This window comes from Cibotium barometz, chromosome 58 (genome assembly GCF_041138505.1).
Source record: "Cibotium barometz isolate CiBa-2024 chromosome 58, ASM4113850v1, whole genome shotgun sequence".
Lineage (NCBI taxonomy): Eukaryota > Viridiplantae > Streptophyta > Polypodiopsida > Cyatheales > Cibotiaceae > Cibotium > Cibotium barometz.
The window spans coordinates 27,403,861-27,410,356 of NC_141103.1; the positions used below are offsets into that span (position 1 = coordinate 27,403,861).

At 40.3% G+C, this 6,496-nt stretch overlaps 1 pseudogene; it reads right to left on the reverse strand.

The window, feature by feature from the left end:
* Positions 1 to 1,410: 1,410 nt before the first annotated feature.
* On the reverse strand, positions 1,411 to 4,023 carry LOC147606100 (uncharacterized; annotated as a pseudogene).
* Between the last annotated feature and the right edge of the window lie 2,473 nt (positions 4,024 to 6,496).

The following is a 6,496-nucleotide window of genomic DNA, read 5'->3' on the forward strand; positions in this document are numbered from 1 at the left end:
CATGTAAGGTAGCTTGGTTGAGAAAGCTACTTGCAGATTTGGGTCTATCAGTTGGATAGACAAGTTATAATTTTTTGTGACAACATTAGTAGTATACAGTTGGCCAGTAACCCAGTTTTTCATGCTCGCACGAAGCATATAGAGGTCCACTATCATTTTGTCAAAGAGAAGGTTTTGGCAGGAGATGTTGACCTTGTTTATGTCATCACACAGGATCAGGTCGCTGACATCTTCACCAAAGCATTGGGTTACAGAGAAGCTTCGCAGATTCAGGGCTTCTCTTGGTGTACATGAGATGGAGTTGAGCTCGAGGGGAAGTGTTGAGATATCGAGCTCATCTAGTGAGGCGGTGGACATTGATGACCCGCCTGGGAGATAGGCCACCCCACACTTACACCACTGGCATGGTTGGTGAGATCATGGGTGATATGAAGCCAGTGGGATGACAGGCTATGTGACAGCCATTCTAGAGACTGGCATAGTTATAGCGCCAGCTCATTTAGTTGGGTACACACTATAGAGAACCCTAGTATGTATTTGGTTGAGTACCTTTTCATGTGTGTATGTAGTTGGGTTCAAACTATAGAGAACCCTAGTATGTATTTGGTTGAGTACCTTTTCATGTGTGTACTCTTATCTTTTGTATATGGAGTGTTGAGTGTTGTGTGAAGAAGAAGAATATTTTCAGCCTCTCACCTTGTGTGTTCTCTTTTAGGGTTTTGTGAGTGTGTGTGTGCTTGTAAGAGCTCAAGCTCTCTTCTCCCTTGCATCTTTTCAGAAGAACCCTTTCACAAATAAAACAACCATGTGCAATGGCATTCCCCCATTCGTCTTTTGTAGGTCTCTTGTTGGCAGAGCTCTTTCTCCTTTGTGCATTTTAAGATGTAGAAGTCCGCATTCTCTGGATTTCTTTTTTTTAATTATCACTGCGAAATTGTCTCCTACAAAAGAAGGACACCACTAAGGGTATCATGGTGCCCTTCATAGGTGGCCTCCTCAATGTTTGTGATGTTAACATCAATGTCAACATTATCTTCTTCAGTGCCATCTACCAATGGTTCAAGGGCAATGTAGTCCCAGCTATGAATATGAGACTAATTGTTGCATCTATGCCATAAGTGTTCCATACAATTAGTACAATAACATGATAACTGACGCACCCTCAATGCTATTGGATCATGCTGAGAGTATGCAAAGACTGAATGTAGGGATATTGTGTTTGTTAGAGCCTTGACATTCCATGCCTCATCTCTATCTATATCACCCACCTTTATCTCCCAAAAGACTCTACTAACGTACCGACCTTGTGATGCATATGTGGACTCAGCTCCAGCAAAAACTTTACAACATCAGCTGCACATTGGAGCTTAGCACCATTAGGCTTGAGTCATTCATGAGTTAGTGCTCTATTCACCACATCCCCTGCACTGTCGTGCTCTCCCTTTCCATGATGAGAGCCAAAGAAATTCCAAGTCATTTGCAACCCTGTGATGGCAGTGTACCTGGAAACAAAGTAGAAAGGCCTTTTTGCTTTGAATTGAGATGAAGCACCATCAAACCAAACCCAATGACATTGTAGGGGAATACCAAAGGGTAATACCCAATTAAAATGTAGCATGAAACAATGTTGCACAACATGGGTATCATGCTTCTTATCATTAGAGATATAAAAGTGTATCATTTTGTGGATGTTGCCTGTAATGCAAAAGTATGTAATATGCATAAATATGGACACTTGGATTGAATACCAGTGCATTGAGTGTATCTCATTTTCCTCCTTAAAAGAGTAATTCTCAGCAAAGTCTACAACAGATATTACCACATCTTCGAAAAAATTGGACAAGCATTCTTTGTATTGCTCAGCTTGCCACCTGTACACAAAATTATGCTTGATAAACTTTCTGAGCTGGTCATTGAACAATTGATTCAATGCCTTGCGTGACATTTCCTTGTGGATTAACTCTTTCCTCTTCTTTGTCTTGCCATCATTAGTGGTTCCACATTCTATGTCCCCTGAAAGATCTTCACGGTGACAAGACGACCAACATATGCAGATTCAGTTGGACAAACTGCTATGTTTCGAGGACCACTGATAGTGCAAATCCCCATTAGACACTTCAAAGAATGGAAAATAGTACCTTCAACTTTGGGACATAGGATGGACTCCCATGCACTTGTGATGCTCTTGTAGGACTTCTCTGTAGCCTTGCACCACTGAGAACCCACATTACAAGTGACACAATCACATTGACATGCTTTGCCATGCAACCCAAAAGTAGATACTCTAATCTGGTTCAAGGCATCTTTTAAGAATGACATTTGAACATGTGTTATGTAGCAACAAGTATATCGATCCTTAAGCTTGCACACAAAGTATGGCTTTAATTTGTTGAAAGCTCGTTGATGAACTGGTGCCTTTGGATGCATCTCCTTAAACAACAAATATAGTTCAATGTGCAATACAAAACCATCGTAGAGAAAGTTAAACATTTGGTTTGAAACTGGCTTATAGTTATAGACTCTTAGGTGTATGCAGCTAGTTCACTAGTTGGTATCTTATTGGTTTAACACTGGTATCATATTGTTTCAAAACTGGTGTTGTCTAAAGCAAAGATGATCTTTATGTTATATCTAATGCATGTTGCATAGAGCTAATGTTCCAAACGATATCATATCGGTACAAAACATTGGTATCATATGGCCACCCCAAGTTCTGCTTCCGGCCTTTACCTGGGTATCATACCAGTGTTCAACCAATATAATACCAGTTAGAAAATTTGTTAAATAGAGAGTACATTAGAGGAGACCATGCTCTTAAGCCAGTATGATAGAAGTGTTTAGCCGGAAGTAGCTGGACTTTTCCCTATCAGTAGTGTTAGTTGTATACAACTATCATTCCACAACCAGTATCATATTGGTTTGGGAGCGGTATGATACTAGTGAAAAGCCTGTTAAGTTTGTTTTTTCTATAGCCTAAGTGTATACAACTTGTTTTTTATCAGGTATCTTACTAGTTTAACACCAACCTCTTACTGGTATTACATCGGTTTTCTTGTTGGTTTTATTTATTGCCGCCCCTAAGTTGAAAACCGTTTAGAACCACTTTTTATGTGCTAGATTTTCTAGTCCTAAACTTCCCCAAGTAGTCCAAGATCTATAGGTTGATTGATTGAAAATCTAATAGTCAGACATAATACACATAGACACATGATAACAGAAGGAAACAACGCACATACAAGGATGATAGAATCATAGAAGAGTAGAGAATTGGGCATTTTTTTGTATACTGATTGCAAACATCTAATCTTTTATCTGAATCTATAATGAAGGAATATGTAATGTATAAAAGTACACCAAATCATCATAAGTGTTGGAGCACAGGTTGTTGCTATTACTTGAGATTGATCGAGAAGGTGTGTCAGATGCTTAGCATAAGCTTTTCTACCAAGGCGCTTGCGACATACATCCTTTTTGTTGGGTAAAACATGAGTATAGCTTAACCAAAAATTGAAAACAAGCTCTTTCACCTCATCATCACACTGATTATGCCCACTACACAGGCTTGCCAATGCCATGAAGATAATGGCAAAATACCATCAGCAGAGGTTTGCAAACGCTCTCTAGCTGCATAGAAATTACATTTGCGTATGTTCAACTACCTTGAAGCATCTGCAATGTTAAGAGAGGATGTATTTGTGCCAATTGACCATTCATAAGAATCATTTGAATAGACCTTTTAAGAAATATCTCCTCAGAGTTTCTAGGCACTTTCACTACTTCAAGTGTATTTCATATGCCCTCTATTAGACTTTTTTGGTTCCATAGTAGAAAATTGCTAAAAATTTCCTTCATGGAGTGATGTTGGAGAACCTGAGATAATATATCAAACCTTGTCTTCTTGTCTATACCCTTGGTCCATTGATTAAAGTATTGAACAACGTCATTGCATATTTTTTGATGCTTCTGCTCATTTGCACCATGACTTGCATTGTGCTCCTGTTCTTCTTGTACCTTAGACTTCATCCTTTGCAAGTTGTTCTTACTTCCTCTATGCATGATAATCCTTGATTGCATTGGCAGAAAACTTTACACTCGCAACCCTCTACATAGGTTGAACTTCTACATCTGCCTCTAAATGCTTGGGAATCTATAATGGGTGAAAGGTCCATACGTATGTGTGTGTATCAGTGAAACAACAGTAAGGGGCCTGCATAGGCACAAAGAGAGAGAGAGAGAGAGAGAGAGAGAGAGAGAGAGAGAGAGAGAGAGAGAGAGAGAGAGAGAGAGAGAGAGAGAGAGAGAGGTAAACAACAAGGCTGCAAACAGGTTTAGGGTACTACAGAGGAGATGGAAAGAGACAGAGTGGGTAAGCAAAAGAGAGAGAGAGAGAGAGAGAGAGAGAGAGAGAGAGAGAGAGAGAGAGAGAGAGAGAGAGAGAGGTAAACAACAAGGCTGCAAACAGGTTTAGGGTACTACAGAGGAGATGGAAAGAGACAGAGTGGGTAAGCAAAAGAGAGAGAGAGAGAGAGAGAGAGAGAGAGAGAGAGAGAGAGGACCTATGTATAATTACTATTGCTGCAAATCATTGTATTGATGTTGTCCATAATTCTAGTTTCCTTGTCAGCCACCCACCACCTTGGTCTCGACCACGACCTCCACCTCTACCTGAATTAGAGTAAAAGACCTATTTTGATGTGTTGCTTTGTGAAGAAGAGTCCTCACCTAGAGACTTTTCTTCTATGATCACCATAGATACCAAGTCCCGAAAGTTGGGAATATTCTCTTTGATTGCAATGGAGGTCTTGAATGGCTTGTACTCTTTGCCAAGTCCATTCTACTATCGTATTGCCTTGGTAGTATCCTTGTGCCAGTAGTAAATCCTTTCGGACCCATTGCTTACGAATGCCTTGTGGGGTGTTGTTTTTTCTGGAGTACTGGCAACCTATTGTAAAGGCCATTTTTTATTTTTGGCCCCTTTTTGAATCCCTCTTATTATGGGTTCCATAGTCACCTCCTTCTCCTCCTTGTGGGGTTGGTTTTTGAGTTGAACCTTGGGCACCCATTGCTATGTACCCTATGGCTTTGGATATTGTTTGTGTGGGATTTGCGAAACTGACGCTTTTTTTGCTTCATGAGTTGACATCACCATGCCTGGTGTTGCTATCTCCTCAATCATGGCATGTTTCCCTATGTTTGTCAGGCTCCATAAGGGTACGGACATGATATTGTTGCCCTCGTTTAGCAGTGTTGTCCTCTTCTCCCATTGGATATTATAATTGCTGGCGCAAATCCAAGATCGCCCTAGGATCATTTCCTCTTCCTTGGAACCTGCAGGCATGACAAACACCTTTCCAACCAAGGAATTATTTTTGATGGAAATGTTAACACTTAAAAATCCCTCAGCTTTTGTAGTTATCAAGTGCACACTACGTACTTGTGCATTGGTGGGTTCAAGGTGCGGTCTGTCTAAGGCTACCCATGTCTCATATGAGATCAGGTTATGATGACGATCCCATATCTATTAGTGCAATGCTCATTGCATGACATTTAGCCATACAGAGTTCCACCCCCTGAGTTATGCTGGCTCAATGTTCAATTCCTCTTCATCCCAGGAGAGTCAAGGAATCCATGTTCACATGCAACATTCTTTTATGGAGTAATTGCTTGGCTTTGGCCTCCCTTGCCTTAGCCTCTTCTTGAGCTTGATAAATGTTTTCCTTTGCGAGGTGTTTTTGTTGTTTTAAGAGATGTTCTTGCAAGAGCATCTCTTGGGTCAGTGGTCCAAAATGATTTTTAAGTCTGCTTCCATTGATGTAACTCGCCATCTATACACTATCAATTGTCTCAATTCTAACCAACCCCTGAGGTGTGATCACACACACTCGGAAGGGTCCTAGGCCTCTCTGTATTTGAGTTTCTTTTTCCTAGGTGATTTCTACATCATACATGAGGACAAGGTCCCCCATTTCTAGTTCTTTTTGTTTCAATTTTTTGTCAAACCAATGATTTCTTCTTAGATTCTCAACCATGAGTCCATGCGATACAATTAGTTTGGTCTCATCAAGCTTCTCTAAATCGATTAGCCTTTCAACTAATGCATTCTCCATCAGACGTTCTTGCACTGCAAGTTAAATTTGTAACAATGTGATGAGCTATGGTGGATCAAACGCAAGAATCAATATCATTAGTGAGTGATTAGATGATTATTAGGATGAGATTAGTGAGCAATTAACTAATAGCTTAATGTAGGCATGGATACTCAAAAACCAACAATGCCTCAATCTATACAAGTTTGTCCATGATCTACTCCATTGATTTGTTCCTTGATTTGTGCCACCTCCCCTACATCTGGGAGGCACCTCATCCTTGATTCACTCCACCTCTTTTGCCTAATTGTCTCCACCTCTTCACTTTTCCTAGAATATCTCCACACATCCTAGATCTTATCGTACTACCGTTTATTCTCTCCCAGTAGATACCTCTCACCTTTTCACTG